The sequence below is a fragment of the Bos grunniens genome, chromosome 12, assembly GCF_055505025.1.
Source record: "Bos grunniens cultivar Pamir isolate PY7600 chromosome 12, Bosgru_T2T1.0, whole genome shotgun sequence".
NCBI lineage: Eukaryota > Metazoa > Chordata > Mammalia > Artiodactyla > Bovidae > Bos > Bos grunniens.
The window spans coordinates 77,916,443-77,931,046 of NC_141176.1; positions in this window are offsets into that span (position 1 = coordinate 77,916,443).

A 14,604-nucleotide genomic window follows, 5' to 3' on the forward strand; every position below is an offset into this window, starting at 1 on the left:
TTTGAAATAACTTGTAATAGTGCATATATTTTTTTCCAGATTTTAATGTTTCTTTACAGGTTTTAAATTATATATCATTCATTAAAATCGAGCCTTTTGAATTCTCCTGTTGCTTTTGTAGTATATCTTTTAAAAATCCGAACATCATCTAAATCTATGTGCTTTATTTTAGCTTTTTTCTTATTTTATTTCTAACAGTAAAGGCAGCTAGAACTTCTTTTAGTTTTTGATATAGGATAGGCCCCATTTTTTTCCTAAAACAGTCCATTTTCCCATTGTGGTTTATTGAGTATTTCTTATTCCTCACTATTGGAAATAAGAAGCACAGTTAATGAATCGTGTCCAGCTGAGAATGGACTGTCCAGTCTGCTGAGACTCTCCCTGGCGATGGCCCCACTGTCCTCACTGCAGCCTCTGGGATGAGCTCTGCATTTCTCTCCTCCCTCATTCCAGAGGCCAGCAGGTTGGGGGTGAGTGCAGGACGTGTCCCCAGAGATAAGGGTGGTGTAGGATCTTGGACTACATGCACTTGGCCCATCAGGGAGCTGTTAAATTCTTGTTCCCTGACACTGGCCATGTCTCAGTGAGTGAACTGTCCCCTTGCAAAGGGAGTGTGGATGCGAAGACTGTCATTGATGTCAAGACAGACTCTCTGGAGATAATTTTCAGAGAAGCTGATGACATGAGGAGGGATGTGAACTCGCCAAGGGCTGAGATAGTTTAGGAAGGTTGGGCCTTTTAGGCCCTCAGTAACTAGCAATTGTGAATAGATAGAAATGTTTAATTTCAAACTAGGATTCTTTGCACTATTTTTAGAATACCAGTTGTTATTCTTCATTAACAGTCAGAAACCCACATGTTGTAGATGGAAGCTGGGTGAGCTTTCCAGGGCTCTTTCTCTGACCTTGATCTGTTCCCAGTGAGTGTTTACTTTGATGAGTTTTGGTAATTTTATACAATAACCACAGCCTCAAGCAAGAAGTAGAACATTCCAAAGGTATAGTCAAATTTATTGGTATGTCCTTACGGCAAAATAAACTGCCTAACAAATTTAAGTTTATCTCCTGTAGTTTCTTCTTGTTTTTTTTTGGTCTTTATAGTTCTGTATCTGATCAGCCTGAGACTAGTGTCCTTTCAGAGGTATCAAGTGGATAATTTGCCTTTCAGAGTCTTCCATGGGTCCCCCAGTGTGTTGATTCCTACCCTCTGTTGACCTGAAACAGACAGACTGCAAAATATTTCCCCAGCAAAGATGGGCTTATCCAGAATCAGCAGAGAATTGCAGTTTGAGGTCTGCATTTGTGGAGAGCCAAGTGTAAGTCCCCAAAGTGCCAGGGTTGGAGAGCACTTTTATAGACGGGAAGAGGAGGTTGGAAGGGCTCTTACAGAGTCCATGGCTTTTCATTGCCTGCGTCCTTGCCAGGAAAGGAGAGCAGTCCTTCTTTTTCCTGTTGGTGCTGCTGTTGTTGTAACCTCATGTATCAAACTTTCAGAGGCTTTCTACTGGGGACCCTGGGATTACTCAAGCGCTCTGTGGTGGTGATGACTGCTGTTTGTCTGGGGGCGCTTGTCCTGTTCAGAGCATCACTGACCCTCTCAGCATCCCAGGGAGGTGTTCTCTCCAGGTCTTCTCCCCACTTTCCCGAGGCCAATACTTAGAGGTACTAGCCACATAATCAGGAAGTGGCAAAGTCTAGACTCTAACACAGGAACACTTCCAAATGAGGCACATCAGGTGCCATTTTTTTTCTCATTAAATTTTTCAAAACTGTGGAAAATGCACACGACATAAAGTTTACCATCTTGATGATTTTTCAAGCACGCGGTTCATTATTGTTACCTATCTTAACATTACTGTGCAACCGGTTTCCAGCACTCTCTTCATCCTGCACTGTTGTGCCATCAAACACTAACTCCCCACTTCCCTTGACCCCAGCCCCTGGCAACCACAAGGCCACTTTGTTTCTCTTTGAGTTTGACTGCTCTGAGGACTTCATGTAAATCAAATCATAAAATATTTGTCCTTTGTGATGCACCATTTTACAACCCCACCGTCAGTGTGCAGGGTTCTAGTTTCTTCACATCCTTGCCAACACTATTTTTTCTTCTTTTTTTCCCCATGGGAGCCCTCCTAATATGTATAAGCTGGTGTCTCATTGTGGTGCATAACTAACATAACAGGGTTAAGCAACTATATGTCAATAAAAATTAATTCTAAAAAATCATGAGCTCTAATTTTGATTTTAAAAAAACCGTGCATGTGCAGATATGCAAAGATTTCTAGGGTAAAGACTAAGAAATAACCAAAATATCAGCAAGTAGACCTGGCTAATAAAAACAAATCCTTATTCCTCTCATCTTCTGTGTGCTCAGTCATGTCCAACTCTTTGTGACCCGATGGACTATAGCCCACCAGGCTCCTCTGTCCATGGGATTCTCCAGGCAACAATATTGGAGTGGGTTGTCATTTCTTACACCAGGGGATCTTCCTAACCCAGGGGTCAAACTCACCTCTCTCGACTCTCCTGCACTGGCAGATGGATTCTTTACCCCTGTGCCACCTATCTGGGAGGCCCTTCTTCTTCTATAGTTTTAATATTTTTATATAAATAGAAAAATATATATATATTCTTTTCTAAAATTCACAATTACCAATAGTCAAAATGTATGCCTTCTCTTAGACTCTAAGTCCTACCTGTGCTGTGAAAACACTAAAACCCCAGTGAGGTCATTTGTATAGAGTCAATAATCTAGTTATTGGCATCATTTACAAGTTTAGAAAGCAGATGAAATGTGAGAAGAAAAGCAAATACCCAATGAGAAGATGAAAACTCACTTTTTCTCTACAAGGTGGGCCTTGTCTCTGGGCAGTACTTCCTGCCTGGGCTCATTTCAATTTCCCAGGACAGCGAGTATGGGACACAAGGAAATCATGAGGGTACCTCAGACTTTACATACAGGATGGCAATTGTGGTCACCAGCTAACTTCACAAGGTCTGGACCCCTTTTTAAAAGTTAACACTGAAGGGAAAATGCCAATGGGAGGAGTGGCTTAAAGCAGAAGCCAACCTCCACCTTCCATTAGAATCACCTAGAGCTTATTTAACCCCACCCCCACCATTTCTAAATTTACAGAATTGGCCAGAAGGACTGCAGTGGGGTGCGGGCATTTGCATTTCTAACAAGCTCCCAGGTGATGAGGATGGAGGATGAGAAGGTCTGAGAGCCATACTCTGAGAACAGGTACCTAAAGCTTGAATATTTTCAAGCTGTTTCACAAGCATCATCTCTAACAGCAAGAACTTTAAGAACTTGCTTTGAGAACCTCCTCCTACAAGACCAAATGTGTGTGCATTCGCCTTCTCCCTGCATTTAAGAACAAGTATCCAAAGAGAAGCAGCTCAGAATAGCAGTTACATACAGGAAAACACAGACTTGGGAGCCAGACTCCTGGTTGGGGATCCAACTTTCGCTATTAAGCTGTGTGATGCAGGCAAGTTACTCAAACTCTTGGAATTTGGGGGAGAATGGATACATGTACAGGTATGACTGGGTCCCTTTCCTGTCCACATGAAACTATCACAACATTGTAAATTGGCTGTACTCCAATATAAAATTAAAAGTTTTTAAAAAATTACTCAACCTCTCCGCTTCAGTGACTTCACACGTAAAATAAGAGGTAATAGCTCCTTCCAATTCAGCAGGAAAATTGGAAATGGGTGTCTACCCAAACCAATGAGAAGTCCTCACCTCACCATCCCATTTGCATACATACACATTTTGAAAATCCACAAACAGAACATCCCTGGAGAGTTCCTTGCCCTGCCTGAGGTTAAGGAGAGGTGTCTCTACTTTAGTATCATTTACAGTTGTTACTATTTAGTCAGTCATGTCCAACTCTTTTGCAACCCCATGGAGTGTAGCCTGCCAGGCTCCTCTTTCCATGGGATTTCCCAGGCAAGAATACTGGAGTAGATTGCCATTGCCTCCTCCAGGGGATCTTCCTCACCTAGGGATCGAATCCATGTCACCTGGTCTCCTGCTATTGCAGCAGATTCTTTACCACTAAGCCAATAGGGAAACCTACACCCATATTTTTCCTTCTTGACCTTCTTTCCTTAAGCGCCACGAAAAACCCAAGAGATGTAGATACACACACTGAATACACCACCATCAGAACAAGCATAGAAGGTTCGGTTTCCTGGGGCTCCCCAAGGCCTTCCCATATGAAAAAAAGGAAATGTCAGAATTTGTGAGAAAGATGAATGGTTTAGGGTCCAGAAATGAAAGATATAATAATCACCCAAGTGTGATTAAACCCAGAGTTTGAGGCCCATCTAGTTAGTGGTCCCAGCTACTGGATGGAAAACTTTAGTTGAGACCTTCATCTCTCTGAGCCGCTTTTCATCTGTGTGCTTCCTCCTCACTGAAGCTCAGGGACCCTTCAGTGGTTTCAGGACTAAAGGACTCCTGGGCAAGACCACCTGCATCAAGACCTTGCACTGCTTCTGGAAAGGCTAGAGATGCAGATAAGACCCCACAGGCTTCAGGGACCCCATCCCCAAGGTGACTCTCAAAGGTGGAAGTGGAAATATTCACAGTAAGGACAGGGACTGGTCAAATCCATATTCCAGTCCTCAGTGTATCCCAGGTAAAAGTAAAATGGGTTCAAGAATTGTGTCCCCATTCAATAAACTGTGGTGACTCAAGCGGTAAAAGCATCTGCCTACAATGCAGGAGACCCAGGTTTGATCCCTGGGTCGGGAATATCCCCTGGAGAAGGAAATGGCAACCCACTCCAGTACTCTTGCCTGGAGAATCCCATGGATGGAAGAGCCTGGTAGGCTACAATTCATGGGGTCTCAAAGAGTCGGACACGACTGAGCAACTTCACTTTCACTTTCATTAAATAAAAAACAATAGTGTTCTTACACACATGAAATGTGTCACTAGATACCAGGATATACAGTGAGAGATACATACAGAGAGAAAGAGGGAGGCAGGGAGACCTGGTCACAGACACAGGGACAAGGGAGCCCAGTGCAGTTGGACTCAGCTGTCACCTAAGAAATATGGGGAAAGGTAGGGACATTACTGGAAGATGACAACAGGAGCAGAGCACTAACTAGATAAAGGAAGTGGTTCAGGGCTGTTTGCTTAGTGGGGAAAGGGTGCGAATTAGTTCCCTTTGAATCCGGAGTTTTCAAAGTCCCTTTGAATTCATAGTTCACTATGAATCCGGAGCTGCCCTGCGGAAGCCAGCTAAGGATGGCGTACGGGGGTCCAGTCCTTCTCCCGCTGGCGGTGACCAGCCCTGGGCAGCCTGGGTTCTCAGCCCCCCTGCCTCCTGCTCCCGCTGCCCCTCCTGCTCCCCGGGACTAAGGAGGCTGGCGGGGCAGCGAGTTGCAAGGCAGGGAGACCCTGTGCCCCGCCACCAGGTCTCTCTTCCCGTTCCTGCTACCCCTTCCCGTCGCCTCACCCAGAGGGTGCAGACAGGGACCCCCGTGGCCGGCGGGGGGAGACCCCACCGCTACAAGCAGCCATCAGAAAGCGCTCCCTCGTCCTGACCCTTGACCCTCAGGCCCTGCAAGGCTCAGCAGCGTCAGGCACTGGCCCTGAGGGGCGGGGTGTCTCAGCCCAGGCGGGGCTCACCAGGAGAACAGCCGGGAGCAGAAGTTCGCGTCATGCAGCGGGTTGGGCTTCTCCTCCGGGGACACCGGCTGCATCTTGCCGGCCTGGACCAGCGCAGGGTGGGGGCAGCCCGGGGCCACGCGCAGGTGTGAAGCGAGGCCGCAGGCGCCGCTGATGGAGGCGGTGGGGGAACCGCAAGGCACCGGGCGCAGGACCCCAGGCGCCCACGTTCCCAAACTGGGCTGCAAACTCTACCAAACTCTGAGCCCAGGCCCCCACCCAGAAGACGGAGAGGGAGGGGCAGGCTGCAGCAGAAACGCCCCTCAGCTGTGGTGAAGACAGAGAAAGCTGGCAGAAGGAGATAGCAGCTCGCCCTCTGGGCACGCTGCCCTCATCAGGACCAAACAAGGGAGCTGTGGGAAGGTCTCCAACTGGAATGGAGCAAAATCCTGGGGGGCTTACCTGGGATAAACTACCCCCCCGCCCAATCACGAGACACACTGAGCTAGTGGCCAATACTGGTCAGTGGAGGTGAGCACAGATAACAAGCACAAAGCTGCCAGGCTACTGAGATGACAGCCTCAGGCTCCCTGGTGTCTGTTCTACTGCTAGGCTGGCCCTGGAGGAATCCTGTTTTAATAAGAGGAGGGAAAAGGAAAGGCCAAAACACGTTCTTCTTGTGGCATGAAGGAGTTACTCAGCAGTGAACCCATGCACAAAGAAAAGTACATAAGCAAGAAGTCAAGGTTTATTTTATCTCTCAACTAAATAAATTTTAAATGAGCTAATAAGCAGGTATCAGTACAAGAGGGAAATAAAGAACTTCAAACGTTTTCCCCATATATGAAGCCCATATGAATATATATGAAGAAAAATGCATTCAGAAGTATTATTTCTGGAATGAATAAACAAAGTGTGGTATAAACATACAGTGGAGTATCATTCAGCCTTAAAAAGAAAGGAAATTCTGCCATGTACTGCAGTATGGATGAGCCTCGAAGACTGTGATGTTGTGACTTATAATTAGAATACTTATTTAGTCTTCATGCTGTTGCTGTTACAGAACTCCTAAAACCCTTAGGTGCTCTAAGAGTGAAAAAGTATCTTTTTTTATTTTATTTTTTAACTTTACATTATTGTATTGGTTTTGCCATATATCGAAATGAATCCGCCACAGGTATACATGTGTTCCCCATCCTGAACCCTCCTCCCTCCTCCCTCCCCATACCATCCCTCTGGGTGGTCCCATTGTACCAGCCCCTATCTTTTGATAATTGTAACAAGCCCCTTTCAACTACACCTGAGTTTTAGTGAATACATCTGTTAGTCAGAAAAACCAACCACCTGATTAAAGGGTTGGCACTTTCAGCCCCGCCCTCCAAATCCAGGGAGAAGAGGGACTGGAAACAGTTCAACCACCAATGGCCAGTGCTTTAATCAACCTTGCCTAAGTATGCTTCTATGAAGCCTCAATAAAAAACCAATAGGATGGGGTTCACAGAGCTTCCCAGCTGGTGAACATGTGTAGGTGCTGGAACCGTGACTCACCTGGAGAGGCCTGGAAGACCCTGCCCCTCCCCCTACCTTGCTCTCTGCATCTCTTCCATCTGGCTTTTCCTGACTTGAATCCTTTTATGATAAACTAGTAATCTAGTCAGAGAAGGCAATGGCACCCCACTCCAGTACTCTTGCTTGGAAAATCCCATGGATGGAGGAACCTGGTAGGCTGCAGTCCATGGGGTCGCCAGAGTCGGACACGACTGAGCGACTCCACTTTCACTTTTCACTTTCATGCATTGGAGAAGGAAATGGCAACCCACTCCAGTGTTCTTGCCTGGAGAATCCCAGGGACAGGGAAGCCTGGTGGGCTGCCGTCTATGGGGTTGCACAGAGTCGGACATGACTGAAGTGACTTAGCAGCAGTAGCAGTGATCTAGTTTGGAGGCCATGGCACCCCACACCAGTGTTCTTGCCTGGAAAATCCCATGGGTGGTGGAGCCTGGTGGGCTGCTGTCTATGGGGTTGCACAGAGTCGGACACGACTGAAGCGACTTAGCAGCAGTAGCAGCAGACTAGTGAAAATCATAGAAACACAAAGTAGAATGATGTTTGCTGGGCAAGGGGGATGGTGGGGAGTGTTTAATGGACACAGAGTTTCAGTTGGAAGATGAAAAAGCTCTGGAGATGGACTGTGGTGATGATTGCACAGCAATGTGAATCTAATCAATGCCCACAATAGTACATTTTAAAATGGTTAAGATAGCTCACATGTGTTATGTATATTTTATACCATGTAATGGAGGAGAGAATTCCTTTTTGTTTTACCTTTCTAGGTCCTCTGGCTGAGACCTGGGAAATTCAATTGATATAAGACAGATGAACAAGAGAAAAAGTTTATTAACCTGTGCAGCATGCACATGTATGCAAAAGTCTTTCATCATTCACAGACAGTTGTTGCTGTACTAAGATGTGTTTGTAAAAGTGCTTCATTTTCAAGAAGATCCATAGGAAGGACTTTTGACAAGTACAGATTTCTGATAAGTTTCAAATGAAGAGCTAAACTTTGTAAGAAATTATAGAGTCCTAATGGAAAACCTGATGCCTTCATAAAACCATTAACAAAAAGGACTAGTTGCTGAGTGAACTGGAAAATATGCTTATAAATTTTATTGTTTTTTTCTAAAATATTACTGGTTTAAGTTAGTGTTTTCCCAACATAAGAAAATCCTTTCCCTCAAGCTAATTATGACTTAAAACAATTTGGAAAATTACATCTTTGTAAGTAGAATTAAAACATTTGTCTTTTCTTTCTACCTGATCCCTCCAAAAACTGGAAACTCTTAGGTTCCCAGAAGCTGTGTCAGTTGCCTCATAACAGGGGCGACTCTTCCAACTCTAGTTGAGTGACAATGTTCTCTGAACTCAGTTTCTCATCTGTAAAATGGGTATTTAAAAGTAATATCTGGGACTTCCCTGGTAGTCCAGTGGTTGAGAATCTGCCTTGAAATGCAGGGAAGTTAGTTTCAATCCCTGGTCAGGGAACTCAGAGCCCACGTGCCAGCAGAGCAACTAAACCTGAGCACCACAGCTATTGAGCCTGCCCACTGCTCCATATGAGAGAGTCCATGCACCACAACAAAAGATCTTGCATGACACAACATAGGTCCCAAGCGCCACAACAAAGCAAAAGTAAAAAACAAAACGTAGTAACTATCTCGTGGAGTTATTGTTTATCTGAAAGTGCTTGTTGTAATTTCTGATGCAGAAGGGATGTTTAATAAGTGGAGGTTATTATAGTAAGATACTTTATCAGAATATTAAATTAATTGTCCTTCAGTTCAGTCTCTCAGTCATGTCTGACTCTTTGCAACTCCATGAATTGCAGCACGCCAGGCTTCCCTGTCTATCACCAATTCCCGGAGTTTACCCAAACTTATGTCCATTGAGTCGGTGATGCCATCCAACTATCTCATCCTCTGTTGTCCCCTTCTCCTCCCACTTTCAATCTTTCCCAGCATCAGGGTCTTTTCAAATGACTCAGCTCTTTGCATCATGTGGCAAAAATATTGGAGTTTCAGCTTCAACATCAGTCCCAGGACTGGTGAACACCCAGGACCGATCTCCTTCAGAATGGACTGGTTGGATCTCCTTGCAGTAAGGGACTCTCAAGAGTCTTCTCCAACACCACAGTTCAAAAGCATCAATTCTTCTGTGCTCAGCTTTCTTTACAGTCCAACTCTCACATCCATACTTGACCACTGGAAAAACCATACCTTGACTAGACGGACCTTTGTTGACAAAGTAATGTCTCTGCTTTTGAATATGCTGTCTAGGTTGGTCATAACTTTCCTTCCAAGGAGCAAGTAAATTGTCCTTGCTGTGGTATAAATGTTTGTGATAAAGGAATGAAAATGCAATTCTTGAGGTTATAGCTTAAAGGCCACTGGTGCTGGCATAAAGAGAACAGTTTTCAAGAAAACTTAACCAACTGAATTTTCCTCCAGAGAAGAGAGATTGAAACCCAAGTCAGAGGAGAGCAAAGGTCTGGGGACAAGAGGGAGAGTGTGAGAGATCCCTGTCCCCAATGGTCACCATCCTCAACCTCCCAGGCAAGGACAAAGTAGGGGGATATCAGATATGATAGAACCCCCACCCCAAGTATGACTGGTGCCTTACCTCCAGCTAGAAGCCAGATGAGTTGGCCACTTTGCAGAAGAGATTCCCATACCATCATCTTGTGTTACAAGTAAAAACCTGATTTCCCACTTGGGGTCTGGAAAATTCAGAAAGGGGGAGGCAGCAGGCTTACAGAGTCTGTGAGCCAGGATGAAAGAATGCCATAGAGGGAGATGAAGTGTGTGCCATCCAGCTAGGGAGCAGATGAGAACCCAGTTACATCCTTCCTTAAAAATCCCACAACAGAGTTGATTTTAAAAACAGAATACATTTTAAAAAACATTTGCCCAGAAAAGTGGAAACCAGACTTTGCTAAAGTTTAAGAAACAACACCAGGAGGATAAATAAGAACTCTTCCTCAAACTAGATCATCTGCTTTATAATCAATTTCGATTTATAGTCCCTACTCTTCATCCTCCATGTTACAAGTGGTGCAGGAGAAGGAAATATCTCATCCTGGGAGACGTGGGAGTACCAGGGACCAGCTTCCAAGTGAGGGTCTTTGGCTTCCTGCAGGAGAGAGTTGAAGAGGAAGCTGAAGTAGAGTGAAAATGGACTTATTCAGGGACACACACTCCATAGTCAGAATGTGGACCCTCTCAGAAGGTGAGAGGGCCCAGGGTATGGGGTTGTTAATTGTCATGGGCTGGGTAATTTCATATGATAATAAGTGGGGCAGATATTCTTGCTATTCCAGGGAAGGAACAGGGATTTTCAAGAACTGAACCGCTGCACACTTTTGAAATGGAGCAGGACCCTATGGTCCTTGCCCCCCATGTCCTCTGCCTACCTTTTGTCTGTGGAAAATCTTTAGCCAAAAAATATGTTTAGTCCCAGAAGTGAGAACATGTAGATACCAAGAAAAACAGTTAAAGGAGACCAAATAATAATAATGTAGTCATTAAGCATAGTCAAGGACCTCTTAATTTCTTCTCAAGGGCTATAGATAATATTCTGAGCCATATCCTGTGATCTGTCTTATAGGTACTGAAAACCCCTCCAGGTAAAGAACTACATAATAACCGGACTGTAGCCATGACATAAGCTGCCACAGTTCTGAGAACTGACCTCGAGTAATGGGAACAAACCAGCCCTGGAACTGAAGAGTAACTGTACTTGAAACAAGACGACACTGGTCAGACCACCAATGACCAATTTCAAGATGACTGTCAGCGCTGACTCTGCTGTTTCTACACGTAACCCTCTCCCTCTGTCTATAAAAGTTCTTGTCCATTCATTGTCAAGGGAGGAGGAGTCAGCCTTTGCAGAGGTGCCCATCCTCCCCCCTCACCACATGCTGCTGCTGCTGCTGCTAAGTTGCTTCAATCTTGTCCGACTCTATGCGACCCCATAGACGGCAGCCCACCTGTCCCTCGTCCCTGGGATTCTCCAGGCAAGAACACTGGAGTGGGTTGCCATTTCCTTCTCCAATGCATGAAAGTGAAAAGTCAAAGTGAAGTCACTCAGTTGTGTCCGACTCATAGCAACCCCATGGACTGCAATTTACCAGGCTCCTCCGCCCATGGGATTTTCCAGGCAAGAGTACATACTGGCATCCAAAATAAAGTAAATGTTCCTTTCCACCAACCTGGCCTCTTTATTGGCTTTTGAGTGGTGAGCAGCCAGACCCTGCTCTTTGGTATCACTTTTTGGCCTTCTATGGTCAGCCTTGGAACTATCACAGCACCAGTCATGGTAAGAGGGGAATGAATTTTAGTGTTATAATGAAGGTGTAATGAGTTAGAGATCAGAGACCAGACCATGCTCAACACTATATTGATTTTAGCTGGTTCAAGCCAGTTTTTGTGGGATCCTGTTTTTCTCAATATCTGTACGCCATTCCTTCCTGTCTCACAAGCACAGAAACACTGTTTCCACAGTGATGAGGCCATCTTAGCCTCTTATCTGGGAATCAGGACCTGGTTCTCTGTGTACCCTGATGCCTAGGTCCTTCCCTTTCCTATTTAACTAATACCAGGTTGTCTTCCTCAGATGAAGGGCACCACGGACTCCCACTTATTTCAGAAGCAACATCAAGCCCCCGCCAAGAGGGAGTTACCTTATGGATTAAAAAAACAAACAAAACTTATTATATCAATACCTTCCCTTTTGGATCTTCAGGCATAGAGGAGAAATCCGTCTCTTTCTCTTCATCAAGATTATCTCCACAGGTAACAAAGGAAACGGTCATTAAAGGTAAGGTGGGGCCCTTAATATTCAGGGAGGCTGGGCTGTGACAGAACAGTCACTGACAAAGCCCATCAACCATTCCCTGGGAGTAAAATAGAATCTGGATAATGAAATAAGAGCTACAAGGGCTTCCCTTGTAGCTCAGTCAGTAAAGAATCTGCTGTAGTGCAGGAGACCTGGGTTCCATCCCTGGGTTGGAAAGATCCCCTGGAGAAGGAAATGGCAACCCACTCCAGTATCCTTGCCTGGAAAATCTCATGGATAGAGGAGCGTGGTAGGCTGCAGTCCATGGGGTCGCAAAGAGTTGGGCATGACCGATTGACTAATACTTAATGAAATAAAGTGTTACCTTTTTTTTCTCCCTTTGTTGCTGAGTCGAGTTTCACTTGTTCACAGGGCGCCTCGTGCAGAAACCTCAACCCGGCCCTTCAGACAAGACTCCTTTATGCAAAATGGCTGCACCAACACCTCAGCTCTGAGGGCCAAATGCAGAGATGCTGAGCCTGACACTATGATCTGGAGCCACGGGCAGCACAGCTGAGCCTGTCCTGTGAGAATTGCCCATCCCCCAGCTGACAGGAATCACATACAGCAGTCCCAGGGGTGTTTAAAGGGGAAAGCATGTCCTCTGGAGCACATTCTATGGGCACAAGCCATACCTGACAGAGGGGCTTCCTAGGTGGCTCAGCAGTAGAGAATCTGCCTGATCCCTGGGTCAGGCAGATCCCCTGGAGCTTAAAATAACAACCCATTCCAGTGTTCTTGCCTGGGAAATCCGATTGACAGAGGAGCCTGGTGGGCTGCAGGTCATGGGGTTGCAAAGAGTCAGACATTACTGAGTGACTCACACACACACACACGCACAGCTGTCAGATGAAACCCCCTGGCCTTTGGGGTCTGATTGGGGAGAGTCAGTAACAAAACAGGAAGAAATCAAACTGTCTTCCACTTTCCTGGTGGCTTAGACAGTGAAGAATCTGTCTGCAATGGAGGAGACCAGGGTTTGACCCCTGGGTTGGGAAGGTCCCCTAGAGAAGGGAATAGGCAACCCACTCCGGTATTCTTATGTGGAGAATTCCACGGAATTCTGGTGGGCTATAGTCCATAGAGTTGCAAAGAGTCACACAAAACTGAGCAACTGACATTTTCTAGCAATGGAAGCAGCTGCCACTTGGGAAGAAATGAGATCTTATATTTCCAACAGAGGTTTTTGTTTGGCTGCTCTCTTGTGGGTTTTTTAAAGTGCTGATTCCTGCCTTCCCTCTCCCAAGATTCTGATTTTACTGATATGAGGCTTCAGCACTGGGTTTACAGAGCTCCCTTGGTGATTTTACAAACCACTGGCCTTTTCCATGTTTAAGTTATAAGGACTCTATCTGGACAAGGAACAAAGTAAACAAATTAGGTGATTCTATAGGAGCAGGAAGGTGCATTTCTGTGTCTAGGGTGTAGATGAGGTGGGTGAGTTGGGGGCCTGTGACACCTCTTGCCCGCTGTGAGGTCTTCCTGGCCCCTCATTCCATGGCCTTTCCACCCTGCTCACCTAGATACATGATTCTTCTGCCCCCTGGTGGTGATTTTCAGTATAGCATGGTTGTCCCTGGAGGTTTCATACCAGCCCAGCCTAGTTGGGTATCCCTGGTGGCTCAGTGGTAAAGAATCTCCCTGACAATACAGAAGCTGCAAGGTTCAATCCTTCGTTTGGGAAGATCCCCTTGAGAATGAAATGGCAACCCAATATTGCAGTATTCCATGGACAGAGGAGCCTACCTGGCTATAATCCATGGGGTCGCAAAGAGTTGAACATGACTAAGCACACACACCCACACAGGATTTATGGGCAGACGCTGACAGTATCAGTTCACTCATGTTATTAAAAGCTGGCTACAGAACAGTCTACAGTATGTATGAGTGCCTCTCCAAGGGTCACACTTCTATAGTTACTTCTTTTAAAAGATTCCCTGATGGCTCAGATGGTAGAGTCTACCCCCAATGCCGGAGACCTGGGTTTGATCGCTCAGTTGGGAAGAACCCCTGGAGAAGGAAATGGCAACCCACTCCAATATTCTTGCCTGGAAAATCCCATGGACAGAGAAGCCTTGCGGGCTAGAGTCCATAGCATTGCAAAGAGTCGGGACACGACCGAGTGACTTTACTTTCACTTCTGGAGCTTTCCTCATAGGTCAGCCAGTAAAGTATCTGCCTGCAAAGCAGGAGACCCAGGTTCCATCCCAGAGTCAGGAAGATCCCCTGGAGAAGGAAATGGCAACTTACTCCAATATTATTTCCTGGAGAACCCCATATGGACAAAGGAGCCTGGCAGGCTACAGTCGATGGGTTCACAAGTGTTGGACAAGACTCAGCAACTAAACCACCACAGTCTTAGTTCACAAACCTGAGCTTCACACATCTGAGTCCCAAGATGTGGCTTTCTGGGAGGGAAATCCTGGGAAATGTACAGGATGAGCAGCTCTGCAGTAACTTTAGGAGTCACTCCTAGGCAGAGAAACTCGGAGCTCCAGGCCACTGGCCAAGCACAGGTCTGGCACATGTCTGTGACTGGAACCTTCCTGTGCCTGGGGTCTGAGGTGTGTGCGTGTGCTTAGT